The 22,111-nt window shown below is 45.5% G+C and overlaps 1 protein-coding gene and 1 long non-coding RNA gene across 2 annotated transcripts in view; both read left to right on the top strand.

Moving 5' to 3' along the window:
* SLC6A11 (solute carrier family 6 member 11) overlaps window positions 1-22,111 on the top strand; it is a 420,578-nt gene that overhangs the window by 151,143 nt on the left and 247,324 nt on the right. The gene's annotated exons all lie outside the window — the stretch shown is intronic.
* LOC109289161 lies at window positions 2,537-10,382 on the top strand. The gene is made up of 4 exons (XR_002095313.1): window positions 2,537-2,631; window positions 4,477-4,478; window positions 8,350-8,356; window positions 10,370-10,382. It is a non-coding gene; the product is annotated as an uncharacterized LOC109289161 (long non-coding RNA).

Genomic DNA, 22,111 nt, shown 5'->3' with positions numbered 1-22,111 from the left:
GACTTACATATATAAACAATTAAAACAATTACAAACAGTTAACAACGGGGAATTGTGTCTGTTGGGTCACGAGGTTCAAACTAAACTCCCTTGCATTCAAAACTACCCTGTGAGTAGTCTTGGGGCGGCTGAGTTTAGTTCTAGTCCCAGACCTGGTCAGTGGCTCATAGATTTCAAGAGGCTATTTAACAGTTAGGCTTGCATGCTTACCACAAAGGCAAACAGGAGTGGCTTCATGGCTGGGGAACGCTAGTCACTTCATGGAGGCCTCAAAAACCGACCCGAGATGGTGCTCGGGGAGGGGCGGCCCTGGTGGGTGATCAGTCCGCGGGCCCTTTGACGCCTGAAATTTCATTCTGAACTTCCCCCGTCAGGGCTTTTCCCACGACTGCTTTTGTACTGTTAGGCTGTAGTGTTTTATTTCCAGTGACCAATCAGTTGTCTTTTCCCTCAGCAATTTGTTCCTGGTGACCAATTGTGAGCCATATCAAAACTTTGGGCTGCAGCATTTTGTTTCAACTCACGCCAGCTATTATTACCTTGCTTTTGTTTGTCAGGCAGTTTCGAGGCGGGTGATCTTCTGCTACATGAGGGTAGCAGACGCCACTCGTCCAGAGACCTTTGCGTCGAGGCCTAACACACTGCTGACTTATTACGCGGCCTGGCCATTCATCTGTGTGTGCCTGTGACAAGGTGCTGATGTGTTGAGTTTGAAATTGAAAACTAATAATTACTATGGCCAGTATGTCACTTGTCACCTTGTTTCTCGTAACGCAATTTGATTTTTCTGGTAACTGAGTAAAAATAGGATAAATAAACGTATCCTGTGAGCATATAAGTCCATATACTTAACTGTAAACCATCATATCCTCGTGTGGCGGGCCAGTATGGGGTGCTCCTGCACTGAGCCACCTACCTCACTGCGTCCGACCACCTTCCAGGCTCTGAGTGCCTCCCAAGGGGCGGCTCACATCTAGCCAACCTCCTTCCTGGAGCACACCTGCTAGCTTGGGGGTGGTGCCGCCACCACCCAGGGTCTGGTCTGATCCTGGCACTGTGCCTCCTGGGAAACATAGGCCTAGTAGTCCTTGACTTATATAGCCCTTATGACCTCTTTTACCTGGTCCAGTGGAGGTTAGCACCTGTTGGCTGCCAGCCAACCAATTTGAAATGCATCACTGGTTGCCAGGCAGACTGGCATTCTCTCTAGAACAATAGGGAGCCCGAGCCCCTGACCCAGGTATGTGATGCCAGTCATGTAGGCAGAGGAAGCAGGTTTCCCCCCTCCCTCAGGAATGTATCCAACTCAGGGTACCTAAAGAGACAGGATGTCTGCAATCTGCAGGGCCCATGTTAACCAAATTGTCACAGAGCAGAGTTTTTGGGGAGAGACAGAAGTGGCATTCTGCCATACTCCCCCCACCCCCCTTAAAAGCTTAGGCACATGGCTTCACAGAGCTATGGGTGCAAGTGTGTTTCATTTAGAGGGGTCACCTTTCACACCTAAAGAGTGATTATACAAGACATAAGACTGGTCATAACAGTAATACACATAGAACATTGAAGCACATTGGGGAGCTCCCATGCCAGAGCTCTCTCAGGTGGGCCTGAGTCCATTTGACTCAGTACCCAGAGTCCTTTCATGACAGGGCATCTGCTCTCACATTTTAGCTTCCCTTGATGTGTTCGATGGTGAAGTTGAACTCTTGGAGCTGCCAGGCCCATCACTGAAGCTTGGCATTGGTGTTTTGCATTGTCTGCAACCATTGCAGTGGGGTACGGTCTGATAGGATGGTGAACTGCTGCCCCCACAGATAAGGCCTCAACTTGTTCAGTGCCCAGACGATTGCCAAACACTTCTTCTCAATAGATGACACGTTCTGCTTCTGAGGGAGTAACTTTTGGATTAAGTAAACCACAGGGTGCCGTGTTTGTTTGTGCTCTTGTAAGAGGACAGCTCTGAGTCAGAGGCATCAGTGGTTATGAAGAAGGGTTTATCATTGACCGGTGCCTTCATAATCAGTTGTTCGATCAGGACAGCCTTTAGGTTGTCAAATGCTTCCTGGCACCCCTGCTTCCAGACCACTGGATCAGGGCTGCCCTTCTTGGTCAGCTCATATAGGGGAGCTGCCATTGCTCCAAATCCAGGGACAAACCACCTGTAATATCCAGCCAGGCCAAGAAAGGCTCTGACTTGCTTCTTGGTTTGTGGGGGTGGCCAGTCTCTAATGGCCTTGATCTTTTCCAACAAGGGAGCAATCTGACCTCCACTCACACGATGTCCCAAGTATACCACTTCAGATAGTGCCAACTGGCACTTTCTGGTTTTCACGGTAAGACCAGCTTGCTTGATCTTTCCTAACACGGTAGTCAGATGAATCAGGTGTGATTCAAAGACCTGACTGAAGATGGCGATGTCATTGATGTAAGCCATGGCAAACGGGTCACGTCCTTGTAACAGGTTATTAATCGGGCTTTGAAAAGATGCGAGAGAGTTGCACATACGGAAAGCTAAAACTGCATACTCATCTAGTCCCACAGGTGTGGTAAAGGCAGACTTGGCTATGGCATCCAGATCCAGTGCCATTTGCCAGAATCCTTTGGACAGTTCAAGAGTAGAGATGATCTTGGGTTGGCCCAGGCAATCTAGTAAAGAGTCCATCTGGGGCATAGGATAAGCATCAGGGGTGGTAATAGTATTCAGCTTCCTGTACTCCACACAGAACCGGATGGACCACTGGGCTGGCTAGGGAAGGCTGGATTACCCCTAACTCTCTCGTCTCTGCGATTGTCCACTTTATTTCTTGCATCATCTTCGCATTAACTGGGTAAGGCTTGGATTGGATACGGTGATGGTTGCCCATGTCTACAGAATATAATGCCAGGTTCTTTTTACCTGGTTTTTTACCTGGAGAACACTGTCTCAAAGCCCTTGAGTGCTGTGAGTAACTTGTCCTTGTCCTGGGAGGTCAGATGTTCTGGCAGGCGGATTTCCTCTATTCCTGCCTCTCCATCCCAGTCACCATACATTGTCGGCTCCTCTAGGCCCTCAGGTGATTCTTCTGCTGAGGAAATCCAGAATACTACGTCACTTCTATTAAAGTATGGTTTAAGCATGTTCACTTGTATTATCTTAGGCTTTTTGTCTGCCCCACTCCTGGTCACTATGTAAGACATCATCCAGCCTGTCCAGGATGACATGGGGACCTTCCCAAGCTGCTTGCAGCTTGTCTGTCTCTAGTGGCTGGAAAACCATGATCTTTTCACATCATTCAAAGGTATGTAAGTGAGCCTTTTCATCATACCAAAAACTCTGCTTCTCCTGGGCCTGGGCCAGGGAGTCTCGTGCCACCTTCATCATGTCAGTTAGCTTCTGACAAAAGCTGAGCACATATTCTACCACAGAGGTCTTAGTGGAAGAGATTTTCCCTTCCCACTCTTCTCTCACCAAATGGAGGGGACCCCTAACTTGTCCTCCATACATCAACTCGAATGGCAAGAACCCAGTGGACTCCTGGGGTACCTCTTGGTAGGAAAAGAGCAAATGCAGAAGTTCCTTATTCCAGTCACTGGGGTTAGAGTCTACATAGGCCTTTAGCATGCCGTTTAAGGTCCCATTGACCTTAAAAGCCCATTTGTCTGAGGGTGATAGGCTGTGGTCTCCACGTGTTTCACCCCACAGCACTCCCACATACACTTCATCACCTCCGCCAGGAAGTTCCCACCCCTGTCAGTCAGGATATCGGAGGGAAAACCCAGCTGAAAGAAGATCTTAGTCAGGGCTTCAGCAACTGCCAGTGCCTTAGTGGAGATCAAGTCAATTGCCTCTGGGTACTGAGTTGAGAAATCCACTAGAGTCAGGATGTATTTTTTCATTCTACGAGTTTTATGCCTCAATGGGCCCACAGTGTCTATACCCACTCTTTGGAAGGGTTAATCAATGATAGGGAGGGGCTGTAGGGGAGCCTTTGTCTTGTCCCCACTTTTACCCATCTGCTGGCACATCTTGCAAGATCTGCAGTAGTCTGTCACATTCTGGGCAATTCTGGGCCAATAAAAGTTCACCTGCTAAGCAATCATCAGGGAGTTCTGGTGCTCCTGTAAAGAGTGCATCTTCGTCCTTGGGGATGTCCTCTAACTTCTCCCCAAGGGTCTCAGTTTCCTCTGCCACTGACTGACTGGACTCCTCCCTGGGGCTGTCACTTAACTCAACCTCAAGGTCACTAGTTTCTTCAATGCCTGGTGACTGGTTGCAGTTAGAGGGAGTCTCTCCCTTCTCCTCCTCTGCCTCTGCAGCCAATTGGGTGACCGGGCCCTGGGAAGTTTCCACTCCTCCCACCTTAGTCTTTTTGTTCTGTTGACGAGTCACCACATTAACACAGTAGGACTTTATGAAGTGGGCCTCCTCCCTTTGCAGGTACTCTAGCTTTGGGGGCCCCTCAGAGTGGCTCGGGTCTCCCTCCTCACTGCTTACAGCTGTTGTATGTCTGATTGGCTTGGGTTTGTTGCTTAGCTTTGGGCAGTTGGGCCTGATGTGGCTTGGCTCCCCACAGTTATAGCAACCCCTCTTTTCCGAATCGGGTGGTTTGTTTGAATCTGGGGCTGCCTTGTGCTCAGCAGGTGTCCCTTTTTCCTGTTTTGGGCCTGGTCCTCCCTTCCCTCCTTTGTGGAGCCCCTTCTGTTTCTTCCCAAAGTAGGGAGGCTTCTTGTCCAGCCCCTGTCTATTTAGCACCAGCTGATCCACCAATTTTGTAGCTTCCCAGATTGTTTTAAGGCTCCTATCCTTGACAAGGGTTTTAATCTCCCTCAGCTATTTGTAATAGAATGGCTCCAGCACCATAAACATGTCCACCTCCTCCATGGTGGAAGCTTCGGCTTCCTTCTTCCATTTCTGGTATGAATCCCATAGCAGGGCCCCACATTCATGTGTAGTCTTTCCCAGCTGGGGGTTAGCACTATGGAATTTTTCTTGGAAGTAATCCGGACCAAACTTAAACCTTACATGCACCAGCTCTCTAAAGGTGTCAGAGTTATCCACTGATTCCAAGGGCAGGCTGTTCAGAACAATGGATATGTCACTCTCAACCAAAGCAGCCATGTTTCATGAACTCTTCCTTTGGAAACTTGCATCGGTGTGCTTGGTTTTCAAAGTTGCTTAGGAACACTTCTGGATCATTCCCATCTTTGTAGTGAGAGAAGACTGGGGTGTTTGGTCTGCGGGGTGCAGCTGGTGACCACTGGGCACCCGCAGTTCCAGCATTTGCCTTCATCTGGAATACTGCAAGATCGTGTTTGTGCTTGAGCCTTGCCTGTTTGGCCTATGCCTCATGCTGGTTCTGGGCTTCTCTAGCCTCATGCTTACACTGTACCTCCTCATGATGGTGCTGGACCTCCAACTCCATCCTTTTCAACTCTACCTGATGCTTGAACTTGCATTCTTGCTCCTCAGGTTCTAGCTGCAGCTGGTATTTCTGGAAGTCTCACTCAGAGGATGGCCCTTCCGTGCCCCCGGTGGGTTCTGGATGGACATGTGGAGGTGATCTTCGAGCCTGGTCATTATCACACAGGATCTTAATCAGTTCTTCTCTCTTTTGCTCCTTCCTCACTGGAAGGCCTCTCTCTTTCATCGTCTCTTTCAAGTCGGCCAGCATTATATGGTCATACTCGTCAGCCATCCTAGCTATCTACACTGTCCAGTTGACCTGATGCCAAATTAGAGATTGTTTGCTCAAGGTTTTTCAGTGACTCTATTCCCTTCCCAAAATTATGTCTTCAGTACATCAGGTTGTCAGATCCCACATTACCACCATGTGTGGCAGGCCAGTAGGGGGTGTTCCTGCACTGAGCCAGCCACCTCACTGCGCCCTGCCACCTTCCAAGCTCTGAGTGCCTCCCTGGGGGTGCCTCATATCATGCTGACCCCCTTCCTGGAGCACATCCACTAGCCTGGAGGTAGTGCTGCCACCCACCCAGGGTCTGTCCTGATCCTAGTTTGTCCCCCTGGGAAACACAGGCCTTGTTCTCCTTGAGGCTACCCGACCCACTTCAGGAACTTAAGAACTTGGGGTGCTTTCGTCAGTCTGAAGCACAAACAGTGGTCTCCCTCAGCCGAACCAAGGGGACCCCAAGGCATAATCTAGACCCACTCTCAACGAGTCTCCCATGCTAGGTACAACGGAGAATTTTATTGGTTACAGGGAGTAGGTTTGGAATAGAGTACAGGGTTGAGCAGTATGAGAGAAATCCCATCCCTAGGCTAGCAGGTGTGCTCCAGGAAGGGGGTCAGCTAGACATGAGGCACCGCCAGGGAGGCACTCGTAGCCTGGAAGGTGGTCAGGTGCAGTGAAGTGGGCGGCTCAGAACGGGGGCACCCCCTATTGGCCTGCCACAATAAATCACAGTTGCATAAGTAGGGACCTACCTAATTCACGGGGGCTGCCTCTTGATTTTATGGGCAGAATGTGGGCCCAGGAAGCCATTTTGAAGATGAAGTCCAGTCCCATCCCCCCCCAGTTTGGTTGAAGGGTGCTGGTGTCCCCATCCCTCACCACTGATTGGCTGCCATGGCTGTCCATCATGCAGACCCCTCCTCTGATTGATGGAGAGGGGCAGGGCCACATGACAGACAACCCAAAACAGCCAATCAGTGGTGAGGGGTGGGAGTGGCAGCCATCTTGCCGGCAGTCCCCTCTTCCCCCCTGCCCCACCCTGGTGAGCTGCCATAGCACTAGGTAATTTTTTTCCCCACAGACTTTGCATATTCTGTGGATTTTCCAGGCAATGCTGGATTTTACAAAATCCACAAAATTAAGAATTTGGTAGGTTCCCTATCCATAAGGGAAACAATAGTCTTAGTCATAGCCTCCAGCCCTTAACTTTTTGTGTAGAGTTGTTTGCAGTAGTAGTCTTGTTTGGAGTGTTGCTTGTGTGAGATTTACAAACTATAATTCTGTATACTTCACTAAAGTCAGCTAAACGGGATTTAATCCAAAAACTGTCTTCAAACCTGGACTTCCTTAATAAAAGAAACTGCTATATGAATAACAAAAGCAGCATCAGTGTTGCAGCTGCTAGTGCTACATTGGCTACTAAAAGCATTTTAGCATACTTCTGGCCACAAAATACCTGCTACTCACTTCGGTGACTGGGCATTTGGAAAATGCCTACACTGTAACAAAGGCAACCTGTTTCATTGTGCCATATGGCCCTGTACTGTGGCACATGTGACACTACTATTTAAATCTATCCCACAGTGAGCCAGAACTTAATAGCTTTTGAGAAGAACCAGAACATCCACATTTCCTGTGGGTGGCAAGTATGTGCATTGTTTCTTAAAATAATAGCAGTTCAGTTCAGTACAAGATTGTTGTATTAGCTTGTACTACAGTGGTGTCTAGAACAGGGGTGGTCAATTACTGTGACTGGAGGGCCACTTAATGAGTTTTGGGGACCTGTCGAGGTCCAAATCCACCTGTCCCTCTCCTTGTCTCTGTCTTGTTTCTTCTCTGTTTTTCTGTCTCTTCTCTTCTCTTCTCTTCTCTTCTCTTCTCTTCTCTTCTCTTCTTCTCTCTGTCCTTCTACTTCCCTCTCTCCTCTTCCCTCCCTACAGAGCCTGGGTGAACCTATAGTTCATCAGGAGCTCCAACGCTCAGCTGTGAACCCAAGCAAGAGCTGCTGCCATGCTGGGCAGGTGGCAGTGTCAGCTTTGGCAGGATTCTGGAGGGAAGTGGGGAGGGAGGAAAGATTCTGAGAGAAGAGAAGAGACAGAGAGAGATGCTGCTGCCCATCCAGTGAAACAGAAGCTCCTGCCGAGATCTAAGGCTGATGCCACTGGCTGTTTATGGGTCAGGACTCCAGGCAGAAGCTTCCACCATGCTAGGATGGCAGTGGGTCAGCTGTGGATGCCAATGGAAGGTTCTGTGTCTAAGCTCCTGACCCTGCCGTGGCATCCACAGCTGATGCCACTGCCTGCTCACTGCAGGGAAAGCCTTGCTCAGCTTTAGAACATGCTCACTAGGCTCTGTGGCAGAGTAGCTATGAAGCTCTGTACGTAGCTGTGTAGCCAGGGCTCTGCCAACTATTGCCTGCTGGACCGATCTGGCCTGTGAAGTGAGTGAGTGACTGGAGCGGGTCTCCAGTGGCACAGGGTACTCATTAGTACTCATCTTGGTTGGCACATTGTCCTTCCCTGGCCTGTGTCATACTGCTGGTAATGTCCATGCTCTCTGTAGTCTGTTCTCTGGTGGACGCTGATTACCATTGCAGCTAAATTCAACCTTCTCTAAAGTCAGGGATGGCAGCTGGCGGGATATAGCAGAAGTGGTAGCAGGTGGCTGGGGTGCTGCGGAGGGGAGCAGTGACTGGCAATGTCAGATAGGTGGCAAAAAAGTCAGCCCGCCATAAGGTTGTTGACACCTGCTGTACACAAGCATACTGGGCAAGCATACGTCATAGACTTGTACATGACCAAAAACATATGCAGGTGTTACATATGGAAGGAGAAGTGCCTTCCCATGTCTGAGCCCCAGTGGCTGAGTGGTTAGGACACTTGCTTAAAAGGCATCCATCATCCAGAAGGGCTTTAAAACTGTCTCATTGCCTTCTAACACAGGTCTCTTAATAGTAGGCCACAAATTTATGTATTATCTAGGTGTTTTTTCCAGCACACATTTTGAAATTGGCCCCCTGGTCAAGCAACTGTAGGGGCAGGAAGAAAAGACTAAACTAGATGTGTGCTACTGAAATATATGCAGTAGGCCGTGAGTTCGATCTTAAATCCTTAGTCCCAGTGGGGAAGAAATTTCCCTACTTCTTTCTTTGTAGTAAATACTAAATGCAAGGTGCAATGGCATAGCTTCACCTGTGTCTCCTGCTCCCTGGCTGAGTGCCCTAGACCAGTGTTTCTCAACCTGTGGGTTGCAACCCAAAAGGAGGTAGCAAGAATATTTGAAAGGGTTGTGAGGAAGTCCTGGAAAAACACAGGAAAGCATGGGTTTCCCCTTGCAGGCTGGCAGCATTCCAGCTCAGGGGGCAGGGGAATGTGGGTCAGGAGTGAGGGCACTGGCAGAGCCAGGGGTGTGTGGCTCGGGAGTGCAGGGAACCAGAAAGGCCAGGGGCCTGTAGGTCAGGACTGGCCATTGATTTTTAAATGGGTCCCAGTACAAAGAAGATTGAGAACCACTGCCCTAGACACTACTCTATTGGGTTAATTTATGGGAATTTCCTCCTTTTGATTTTTTCCAGGCTTGAATTTCAGGAATTACACATGAATACATGCGTACAGAGACAAAAATCTGGCTGGGCAATGCCCAAGCTCCTGTTCATAATCAGTACTCATGAACCCAACTGAGCATAAGTAGTATCAAAAATAGCAATTATGCAGCTGAGTAACTGTCACTGGGCTTGTAAAATGAAATAAGTTTCAGCCATAAGCAATTTTTTCAAGGTTGACCAGGAAATTTGGACCACAGCACAAAATTGAAACCAGATTAACTTAAATTCTATCTATACAAATTTTCTGTGTACTACAGATTGATGGAGGGTAAGGAATCACCCTCACCTGGACCTCCCTGGCCCATAGTGGGCAGAGGCATCCAAAAGGACTGGGACACCCCTCCATCAATGCTGATCTTGTCAAGGAACACCTTGAGAGTCTGGATACCTTCAAGTCAGCCGGCCCTGACAGTTTACACCCCAGGGTACTCAAGGAGCTGGCTAGCATCATAGCCCAGTCCCTGGCACAGATCTTCGAGAACTCCTGGTGCTCTGCTGAAGTGCCCAAAGACTGAAAGAAGGCCAATGTGGTGCCTCTCTTCAGGAAAGGGAGGAAAGTGAATCTAGCAAACTACAGGCCCATCAGCCTGACCTCTATCCCAGGGGAAGGTCTTGGAAAAGATTATCAAAGAGGCCATCCTTAACAGACTGGCTGATGGCAACATCCTGAGGGATAGCCAGCACAGGGTTGTTGCGGGTAGGTCTTGCTTGACCAATTTCATCTCCTTTTACGACCAGATGACCTATCACTTGGACAAAGGAGAAGAGATTGATGTCATATATCTTGACTTTAAAAAAGCCTTTGATCTGGTATCCCATGATCGCCTCTTGGCAAAACTGGCTAACTGCGGCCTCAGCCTCACCACGATCCACTGGCTGGGGAATAGGCTCCATGGTAGGACCCAGAGGGTGGTGGTTGATGGAAGTCGATCGTTGTGGTGCTCTGTGGCCAGTGGGGTCCCACAAGGCTCTTTCTTATGGCCTATACTGTTTAACATCTACATCAATGATGTGGACATTGGTGTCAGAAATGGACTGGCCCTGTTTACTGACGACACCAAACTCAGGGTAAAGCATCCATACCTGATGACAGGAGGGTGATCCAGGCAGTCCTTGACAGGCTCAGGAAATGGGAGGATGAGACCCTGATGGTGTTTAACACCAAAAAATGCAAGGCTCTCCACTTCGGGAGGAAAAACCTGCAGCATGCTTATAGTATCGGCAGTGCTACGCTGGCTAGCACTATGGATGAAAGGGACTTGGTGGTCATGATTGACCACAAGATGAACATAAGCCTTCAATGTGATGCTGCAGCTAGTAAAGTGAGCAAAACGGTGGCTTGAATCCATAGATGCTTCTCAAGAAAATCCCAGGACGTCATTCTTCCATTATACTTGGCCTTGGTGAGGCCACAACTGGAGTACCGTGTCCAGTTTTGAGCTCCACAATTCAAACAGGATGTGCAGAAGCTTGAGAGAGTGCAGGGGAGAGCCACCTGCATGATTAGAGGTCAGGAAAACAGACCTTATGATAACAGGCTGAGAGCCATGGCATTCTTCAGCCTGGAAAAGCACAGAGTCAGGGGCGATCTGGTGGCCACCTATAAGTTTATCAGGGGTGCTCACCAGGATCTGGGGGAACGTTTGTTCGGCAGAGCGCCCCAAGGGATGACAAGGTCAAATGGTCACAAACTCCTGCATGACCTTTTCAGGCTGGACATAAGGAAGAACTTCTTTACTGTCCAAGCCCCCAGGGTTTGGAATAGACTGCCACCTGAGGCGGTTCAAGCACCCACTTTGAAAACCTTCAAGATGGATGTGAATGCTTATCTTGCTGGGGTCCTATGATCCCTGCTGACTTCCTGCCTCTGGGGGAGAGGGCTGAACTCGATGATCTTCTGAGGTCCCTTCCAGCCCTAGTGGCTATGAATCTATGCATCTATGAATTTGTTTAACAGGTTTGAACTGAAATGGAGAAGAACTAGGGAATTAGAGGAAAAGTATATTTCTTGCAGTGGTGTAAGTATCGATGATATGTTTCTCACTACAAATGTTTTTTGGTAAATATGTCTTACAGCAGTCACCATGGTGATAAACAACTGGATTCCAAAGGGAAAGAAACAAAACAAAATTTATCTCAGGACTTGGGTAGACAAGGGAATTTTTTAAGATAATAAATAATAAATTGTGTGATGTCACATAAAAGGCTGAATCCTCCCAATAAACAATCCTATTTCATACTCAAAGAAAATGTGGAGAGGGAGAGAGAGGACTTATAAGAGGCATCATTGTAATACCATATTTTCTCAAATCTAAAATGACCCTGAATTCAAGATGACCCCAATAATTAGGTTCTAAACATGAAAAAAGTATAAATTTGTTATCATTTTCCATGTATAGAATCTAATTATTGGGGGGCAGTCTTTAATTTATCCCTCCACTACTACAGGGGAAGGCAGTGAATGGCAGGTGGTGTGGGGAGCTGAACCTTAGTTTGCATATCAGCTTTCCCCCTACTTGTGCCTGCCTCCCTCTGCCAGAACCTCAGGTCCTCCATCCCCTCAGACCCTGCTCCTCTTCTTTGCCCCAACCTTTGCTCCCTCTTTCCCCCAAATTTTTCTTGTTCTGTGTCAGCACATTTAATCCATCCTGTAGCTTGGGGTATAGACCGCAGCCCCAGCCCCACACCTGTAGCAGCTGTGTTGGTTGTGCACCACTGCTATGGGCTCAGCTGGGGCCATGCTTAGTGCCCCAGGCTGCAGCATGGATGAAACCTGCCAGCAAGTAGGGAAGATATGTGGGGGGGAGAGAGGGGTGTGTGGGGAAGCAGAGGCTGCATGGTGGGGGAGGGAGATTGTGGGGTGCAGCTATGGTGGGGAAGGTGGGGAGGAGGCAGGCAGCAGCTGTGGCTGTGGCCCTGACCCCAGATAGGGGCTAGAGCCTGAGCCACAGCAGTTGCTCCGCCCCTCCCCTGTACATGATTCTAAGATGAGGGTCTTTTCTACTCCTGTTAAATTGGCGGCGGGGGGGGAGGGCTTATCTTAGAATCAAGTAAATATAGTACCTCTCTTACTGAAAGTGACATTAATTTATTTTGCTTGTCCACAATATTCATCACACAGTGGACTGATGGGGTGTACCCAGAGAGTGGTGGTGGATGGGCTGTACTCAACCTGGCGGATGTGAATAGTGGGGTTCCCCAGGGCTCGGTTGTGGGGCCTACACTGTTCAACATCTTCATCAGCGACTTGGATGAAGGGGTGGAAAACACATTGTGCTAGTTTGCCGACAACACCAAGATGTGGGGAGAGGTAGGCACGCTCGAAGGAAGAGAGAGGCTGCAATTAGATTTAGACAGACTACAGAAGTGGGTGGATGGTAATAGGATGGGCTTCACAGTAGATGAATGCAGGGTGCTGCACCTGGGGAGAGAAACAATCCACAGCATACATACAAGCTGGGGAGCTACCCCTCCTTGTGAGCACAGAGGCAGAAAGGGATCTTGGAGTCATTATTGATTCCAACATGAACATGAGCTGCCAATGCCAGACTACAGCCAGCAAAGCCAACCACACCTTGTCATACATCCAAAGATGCATCTCAAGCTGGACCAGAGAGGTGATACTCCCCCTCTACACAACATTGGTTCGGCCTCAATTGGAGTACTGAGTCCAGTTCTGGACACTGTACTTTAAGAAGGATGTGGCTTACCTTGAGAGGGTTCAGAGGAGGGCCACCCGCCTGGTTGGAAGGCAACAGGGCAGGCCCTATGAGGAGAGACTGAGGGACCTGAACCTGTTCAGCCTCAGCAAACGTAGGCTGAGGGGGGATTTGGTGGCTGCCTACAAACTTGTTAGGGGAGATCAGCAGCAAATAGGAAGGGCCCTATTCCCCCCCAGAAGCACCTGGGGTGATGAGGAACAATGGCCAGAAGCTGCTGGAGAATAGGTTCAGGTTAGAGATTAGGAGGCACTATTTTACTGTTAGGGTAGCTAGGATCTGGAACCAACTTCCTAGGTAAGTGGTCCTCGCTCCTACCTTGGGTAAATTCAAAAAGAGGTTGGACAAACACCTGTCTGGGGTTGTGTGATCCCAGCGTGTGCTCCGGCCAGTGGCAGGGGGTTAGACTAGATGATCTATTTAGGTCCCTTCTGACCCCTAACTACTATGAAACTATGACTCTAAAATATTTCCGCTGTTAGGATATTAGCAAATACTTTGGCATCTCAGTGCAAATGATGGCTGTCAGATTCCTACCCTTCCTGATGACCACTATATTGTCATGGGCTGATTGAGGGACTGCATAGAGGAAAAGCTAAGCCTGTGATTCTGCATGATGCAAAACTACAAAGAAAATTCATTTTTAGTATTGGCATTTAAGGCCTTTAAGTGTGCGATTAAAGTATGAAAATGGTATACTGACATGAAAACATGTTTGTTTTATATACTAACCAAATAGCACTATAATTGTAAAATTAATTCACCACATTCTATGATATTGCCAAGTTCTATTTGATATAGAAGATAAATGAAGAAAGTGACTTTTAGAAAGTTGGACATGACCCTTTTCTTGGTTTCGATAGGGTGGTGTAGCCTGGATGCTATATTAACGTATGAAATCTGGCAGTGGTCCCCTATGGCTCTTCTATCATTTGGGAACAGCTGGACCAGAAGAAGCTCTGGCCATGACAAGTCCTTGAATATCCTATCTGCTGTGAAGCTCTATACTGGCTGAGGAGATGCAAGCAGTTTTCTTTCTCTTGGTACTACCTGAGCTATGTAAACAGAGAGGAGCAAGAGAGATATAAGATCCAAGCTAGTGTTGGTCTGAAAATTTCCGCTAAACTTTTCTTCATTGGGAAATGTTTATTTACTGGTGTTTTTAATTGGATCATACCAATTTCCATGCAGCTTTTTTTCTGAGAAGATTTCTCAAGATTGAAGATGGAATTTTTTGTCTTTTCTTCTTCACCTTGTGTTCTCTTCCTCCTCCCACACTAGTTTTGAATAGAAAGTAGCCCTGTGGTGAAGGCATTCATATGAGATCTGGAGAACTATGCTCAAATACCTTTGCTGCAGAATATTTCATTTGAATATTTAAGGAAATGGAAGAGCTCCTTTCCAAGAGGAGAGAGAGAAAGTCATAGAACCTGGACTAGCCAACAGCCTTATAGTCAGGACGCCCACCTGAGATATGTAAACTGAGGTTTAGGTCCCTGGCCTGAAGCAGCCAGAGGTCTTGGGTTCCTCCTGGTGCAGAATTAAATCTTGAAAGTTTAGGCAGGATGGTAAAACTGCTCCCTGCCCTTTTATCTTGGCAAATTTAACCCCATTCCAGACTGAACTGTCAAGACACAAACTTTCCCTGATAGAAATTCAGTGACAACTGAACACGTCTGTCCAAATTTACCTCTATAGCAGACTTTGCCTCTATAGCAAATTTACCTCTATGAGCAGGTCACCACATTCAGGATTATGCAGGTTTTGGTGCCATAACCCACTTTCTGGTGCCACAAACCTCGCAGAGGGAACATAAAAATGCAAATTTGGAGCATGGTGGCAAAATTTGGTACCAGGAAACCCTGGTAGCAAAAAAACTATGGAGAAAAAAGCAGTGCAGAGCACTGAGTAGTGTGCACCGGAAGAAACAGAGGGCTGGCCATCCAGAGCAACATTTTGGCTGCTTACCAAGCTCTGTGCTGCTGGATCAGTGCCCCTGCTACACCAGGACACCAGGTAATACTTCTGGCCCTGGCCTCCCCTACCTCTACATGGGACAATTTGTTGAGCATTGAAGGACACGTGCAGGGGTGTGTGATGGGGCATAAAGCAGAGATGCAAATTTGTGCTGCTGCTGTTTGTGCCTCTGTGGCTGCATCAAGACAAGTGCGGACTTTTGGTTCTCCAAGAACAGCAAGCAGCAGGACACCCTGTGCCGCTGCTAATTGTTCCTGGGGAATGCTCATGCCATACACCCTCTGGGATAGAGAAGACTGGGGCCAGCATAACTGCTGGCCCCAGCAGCCTTACCTGGGGTCCTGGGGGCTGGAAAACTTGAACCTGTGTCACCTAGTCGGCAGCTGGAGTATGGAACCGGACAGCCAGGCTCCAGTTTTGCGTGGTGTGCTATCCCTATGTGAGCCTCCCTGCTTTTTTTCTGTGCAGATTTTTTTGACCCCTGGATCTCCAGAAGTCAAAAAAAAACCCTGCACTGTAAGGTAACATTGCATGAAATGCCTGCATGTGCAGTGTGTGGTGCTGCAAATTGGTCTGTGGAGCCACATACTGCATGGCCACACTTGTCTGGACACAGCCTACAAGTGCATACCCCTGCATGTGGGGAGACCTGCCCTATAACAGCAAATTTAATTTGTGACTTATTCCGCCTTTATTTCCACCTATGTAAGCCCCTTCCAATCACAATAAAAATGTGTTTGCGTTGATACTAATGGATACATTTCAGCTGTTGTAAATTCTGCATAAAAGTTATACCGTTATAACAAATAGAAGCACAGCCCCTGTTAAAAGTCTGACTTGATACTGGCCTTTGTACATATCTGTAATGAAGATCAGCTTCTGAACCACAAAAAATAATAGTGAACTTAATTTAATTCACAAGTCTGGAAATCCTGGAAACTTTTACCTAGTAACAGTATTGGTTTATAGGAGCTTGAATTGTTTAGAGATTTAAAGACCATCCCAAAAAGCAAACCTCAGTTGATTAATTAGTCAGAATTGATATTTGAAATTCATCCTATTCATTTTAAGTTATCTTTTTCTTGATTAAGCACCAGTATTTGATTATGAGGTATTTGTGATTATGATGATTTTTTACTTGATAGAGGTTGCACATTTTTAAACACTTCAGCTTTGCTTAAAGTGATAAGGTTTTCCAGAATATAAGGTGAAACTTACTGGTGTTGCATTTCCCTTCACACCCAACCTCCTCCTCTGCCCACAACCACAGTTGTTGGCATTTTATTCTGGTTTTACAATGGATTTTAGGAAAACAAATACACAAGCATTCTTCCATCTATACAATTATAGGACACCATTGAATACCAATTTCTCTTTCCATTCTACATTCAGACTTCCATCGCATCCCATCTACACTGGAGATAATTTTTAATGTAAATCAACAGCCTGTCCAGAGAAAGAAATCTATCTTGGCTATACCAGGTATATTAATGAGCTTCCAGAGGTGTGTGTCTGTGTTTTGTTTGTTTATTTAAACTAATAGATCTCCACCTACCTGCAAAATCATGCTGCTTCATCATACTAGGTGCTGTATGCAACTTCCCGTTTCAAAATGAGAAACTTTATCCTACAGACCTATTTTCACATTACTGGCTTGGAATTAACAGTACATGATATATGTGACAGCACAATATGCTAACACATTAATAGAGAAGACATACAAAAAACTAGAACTCTTGGTTCCAAAATAATACCTTTTATTAGACCAACTGGGAAATAGCAAGAAAATTGTCCTTTTCTGCAAGCTTCTGGGATCAAAGTCCCTTTGTCAGGCTCTGTGAAAAATCTAGATGGTACAAGATGGTAAAAAGTCCCCATAGGTAGGAAATAAACTTCATTTTTGGACAGAGGGAGCTGAACCTGGAAGGCTGTCCCTCTAGGTCCATGAGAGTGTCTTTATGAGCTGTGCTGAGTAGCTCTTTGATGTATAGATCAGATAGAATTCCTTCCCTGGAGGTGTCAGATGGCAGGCAGGGAGGTAAACAAATTTTCTTGTTCTGCAATGAAATTTAAAATTAAAAAATTGGCTAAAATTCAGCATCTTCCATGTTTCAGGGCTGTACTTGGTTTGGGTTTTTAAACTTCATTGCAGAACAATAAGAAAGATTATTTTTACTTCCTTGCCTGCCGTCTGACTCTTCCAGGGAAGGAATTCTACCTGATCTAGACATCAAAGAGCTACTCAGCACAGCTCACAAAGATACTCTAATGGACCCAGAGGGACAGCCTTCCATCTTCAACTCCCTCTGTGCAAAAATGAAGTTTATTTCCTATCTATGGGGACTTTTTACCATCTTGTACCATCTATACTTTACCCAGAGCCTGATGAAGGGACTTTGATCCTGGAAGCTTGCAGAAAAGGACAATTTTCTTGCAGTTTCCCAGTTGGTTTAATATGGGAACCAAGAGTTCTAGTTTTTTGTATGTCTTCTTGTCTCAGACCAACACGGCTACCAAGTACACCCCTGGAACAAATCAATAGTTCAATCTGGGGCATGTTTATGTTTAAAATGAGCTGAACCCATGTATTTTGTAGACATTCTTTGACTGCACTGAATCCCTGAATGGGCATGGGTTTCTTTTTCTTTTCTTTTCAATATAATTTTAAGACAGGATGTTGGAAGGTTGAGTTACTCCTGCTAGCCTATGTGTGGGAGTACCCCCGCAGCACTCTCTCAAGGTCACCCTCCAATGTTTTTCAGAGGGGCTTCCTGGGGGGGCATGGCACTTTAGGTTTCTTAGGTCATGCACTAAACCAATGCCCTATATTGTCTCTTTTCTACCCTTTGCCATCAGCTTTTGGTATTGGGTTGGCAGGTTCCCTGGTCCAGTGAACATTGTGGGTGCCCTACACCATTTTGACTTTCTGCACCCCATTATTGGCAGAACTCCTGCTAGTAGTGACCTTCAGCTAGGATCTGCATTAGCAGAACCAATGAAGAGTAGTAAGCCAACAAAGGGTGACTTACATTGTATTATACAAGGTATATGCAATAGCTGTGTTAAATTAAAGGGCAATATGCTGAGTTCTTTAATTATCTTCCCAAATATATCCTGATACTCCCTAGCAGCTAAGCCTGCCCATACATTTCCTTGGATACCTATACCCATTAAGCTACAGGAACAGTACTGTAATACAGTATTGTATCAATGAAACAGGAAATGTATTCTCACACTGCGGGTCCACAAACACTGAATGCAGGCATCATCCACATGATCATGTGGGGTTTTTGAAAGGTTAGCCAGTCAGTGGGTCTGTTATTGTGTAGGTCTACCAGCTAATTCCTGTCTGAGAAACATTTCCTAGAACATCCTTTATACCTAGACATTTCCCTCTAGATAGAACAATGTTGGGATAACAATGCAAATAGTTATCTTTCTTATAGGCAGACTATGCCAGTACAATCAGTACCCTTCCTTAGGTGCGATTTTAGTTAGAAATGAACCCATAGGAGAAGCCCTGAGTTTGTCCTCTACCCATTCTGAATTTGACAGAGCCCTACATCTCTAATGGGCCCAAACTAGAACATCACACAGAGCAGAACATGTCTTCATGGCTCAGGCCCATCTGAATATTTTGAATATTTTTGGTTGTTGCAAAAATTGTATGATTACAATTGTGCATACACCATTTGAGTGCACATTTTTCTATTAAAATATGGTTATTTATATTATTTAATAAAATCTTGACGTTTTGTTTAATTATTTTAAAAACAATTTTTTACCTTTCGTTTCAAAATGGTTTTCTTTGTTAAGAACAGATCCAAATTAAAAAAAAAAAGATGAAGAAAAAATAAAAATATTTTTAAACATTTTGCTTCATTTGTTGTTGTTTTACAAAGATAAATATTTTAATTCTGTTTTGGTTTGATCCAAAATATGTTTTTCTTATGCATCAGTGCAGCCAATATTGTTACCTATCTTCTTCTGGGAGATATTGGTGGCTCTGACTTGACTATCTATGTATATATACTATCCAATCTTAGCCCAATTAATCTTTCTGCATGCACCACGGCACTATCAGGGAATATTTTTTATTTCTCTGGCCACTGCACATTTAACAAGTTCTTTATATAATTTTAGCCAATATCCTCTGTTGGTCTTCATTTTCTGTTCATCAATTTTGACTCAGTAAGTTTTATCTGTCCTTGACAATTACTGACATTTTTTCTTGGCTGTTTGGTATTTTTACTTCTTTTTACTCCTAGAGAAACTGTTTACATTTGACTCATTTATGTTTTAGGACACCCCCCCCCACGTTTGTAAGCAATCTGGTTAGAAATGGTTCACAACAAAATTTTGGAATAAATTGTCCTCTGTGGTTAAACAAACTGGAATAAAAGCAGATGATTTTGAATAAAACTGCAAGACAGTAAAAAAAATCAGCCTTTTAACTGGTTTTGTTATTTTTTGTTTTTTGGTGTTCAGTTTCATGATAAACAAAAAACTCTCCTTCAAATGTTGTCATATTCAAAACAACAAGTGTTGTTGTACAATTTGCCATTTAAAAGTGGAAATCTTGCACATTTTCAAAACATGTAAGGGCAACAAGAGAATTTATTGGACGTGCCTGCCGAGCAATAAAGACAACTGAGTTCAAATCAGCTCCACATCTAGGAACAGGTTCTGGGTTTTTGGCTGCAGAACCTATAATCACTAACATGATTCCCAACAATGATTACAAGGCTTTCCCCAAAACCTTCAAAATAGATTACCACTTGTGCTCCCTGAAAGACTAACTTATGGATGCTCCTCCTGGTTGAGGGCCTACAGACTATTAGAAAGGCTGCATAATCCCTTAACTATACAGTAATATTTTGCAATGAATGAATACCAGGTCCGATTTCAGCTTGGGAAACATGAACTGGGAATCCAGCTTTGATCAAGGGCACAGAAACTTAGTGATAGTTGTGGATGTTTATGGTGCATATCTAAGAAATTGCCAGGCCTTCAGGAAGAGGTGGAAAAAATAAGGAAGCTGAGCATTATGGTGAAATCACAGAGAGTGAAGTATCTCTGTAGCGCTAGTCTGCAAACTGGGTGGCTTGATACGATTTTGCACAAGATTTAGAAAGTCAAATTCTCTGATAAAATTTGAAGCATAGCCAGTGCCAAGAATGGAGGAGTTTATAGAAAGATAGTGGTAGACTAAGTGTATAACCACATTGGACCTCACAAAGGGATACTGTAAATTCTGCTAACTTAAGAATCCTACAAGAAAACCATTTTCCTTGTCCTGTAGGATTTCTCTGAGTTTTGGCTTTCCAGGCACCATAGTTATGTTCCAGCATCTAGAATCCTTTGGTCACCATAGGAACTATGTGGGTACCTACCTGGATGATATTATCATATTTAATACAAGATAGGAAGGCAATTTATAATCTGCAGCAATCTTCCCGTACTCCTTGACAGATTATCTGTACTTCCTACAAAGTGCACTACTGGATTGAAGAAATCTGTTTTATTGGATCCCTTTTGCCCATAGACATTTTAAGAGACAAAGCCCAGACTCTGTGGAGGTGCTCTACTTCTTCCTTTGTCTGGTGGGATATTGGGAGAAATGTGTGTATGTTTTCAGGGTTAGTGGCATCCCTCATGGAGCTCACCAAGACTTATGTGCCTTGCAAGATATGGTGCACACATGAATGCCAGAAACATTTACAGAGTGTCAAGGAATCACTGTGTATTCAACCTGTGTTGTGAGCTCCTAACTTCTGAAAACAAATACAAGAAAATTAAATCTTTTTCCACATAGCAGAAACACAGCTTTTATAAGAGGCATTAGTGCTTTCTTTCAGAGCGGGAGGGAGGAGAAGCTTTGTGATTGGGCTTATAAACGCTATATAGGAAAGAAGCATTTTTGGTTGTAGCCATGTTGGTCTAAGGACACAGGCAGGCAAGGTTCTTTGGGTAGGTGTGATATCTTTTATTAAACTAAGTAGTTGGAACAAAGGTCTTTGCAAGCTTTCAGGCACAAGCACCCTTCTTCAGGCATAGGGAGACTGTAGTTACTCTGTATCTATCTCTATAAAAGACACCCATAAGTTACTCATAACTACAGAATCTCCCTATGCCTGAAAAAAGGCAATTGTGCTCAAAAACTTGCAAAGAATTTGTTTGAACTACTTAGCTGGTCTAAGAAAAGATATCACGTCTACCCCAAAAAACCTTGCCTACATAGGAGAGAACTCTGCGGGAAACAGACATGGGCAACTGGTGCCACCTTACTCGGGGTGGGGGGGGGCATGGACCAGTCAGTGTCCAGGGAAGGGGTCCCTGCAGCTGACCTCATGGACCGGCTTCTGGAAGTGGCTGTGGCACTTCCAGAAGTGGTCATGGTGCTCCCACTCCCTGGCTGGTGCTCACGGGGGCGGGGGGGGAGGGGTGGGCACGCATTGCCACAGGAAACAGAGTTGCCTAGTTATATTGTCAAGGGTGAGGGTCAGCTTTAGGAGAAAATAAAAGGAAGGCTGGGCTGGCAGGAGGGAACTGTGACTGACAGGAGTTAGAAACTCTGAAAGAAAGGAGACGTGGAAAAGAAAAGACTGGTGTAAGTTATTACTAAACGAGTGAAAGGCCAGCCAAAGGAAGGGACCATGGTAATAAAGCTAAATGAAGCCTAACTCTCAAAAAAATTACCAAGCCTTTCTTCTTTGGATGGTAGAATCTTACTTTTAGACAATGGAGGATGTGAGTTAGTGCTACTACTTCCACTTCTTGTGCAATAGTTCAGGACTGTGATTTTAGTATCATAGAATCATAGAAAATTAAGGTTGGAAAGGACCTCAGGAGGTCACCTACTCCAGCCACCTGCTCAGAGCAGGACCATCCCCAAGTATATCATCCCAGTTTTAAAAATTTTCTCAGAGAATTTGACTTTTTAAATCTTGTGCAAAATCTTATCAAGCCACCCAGTTTGCAAACTAGCGCTACAGAGATACATCACTCTCTGTGATTTCACCATAATGCTCAGCTTCCTTATTTTTTCCACCTCTTCCTGAAGGCCTGGCAATTTCTTAGATATGCACCATAAGCATTCTCTTCCTTGGAACTGAGACTAATAACATAAAAATAAAAAGCAC

The sequence above is a fragment of the Gavialis gangeticus genome, unplaced genomic scaffold, assembly GCF_001723915.1.
Source record: "Gavialis gangeticus isolate Ggan-Ray unplaced genomic scaffold, GavGan_comp1, whole genome shotgun sequence".
Classification (NCBI taxonomy): Eukaryota; Metazoa; Chordata; order Crocodylia; family Gavialidae; genus Gavialis; species Gavialis gangeticus.
This window is presented reverse-complemented; position numbering and strand designations above follow the sequence as displayed.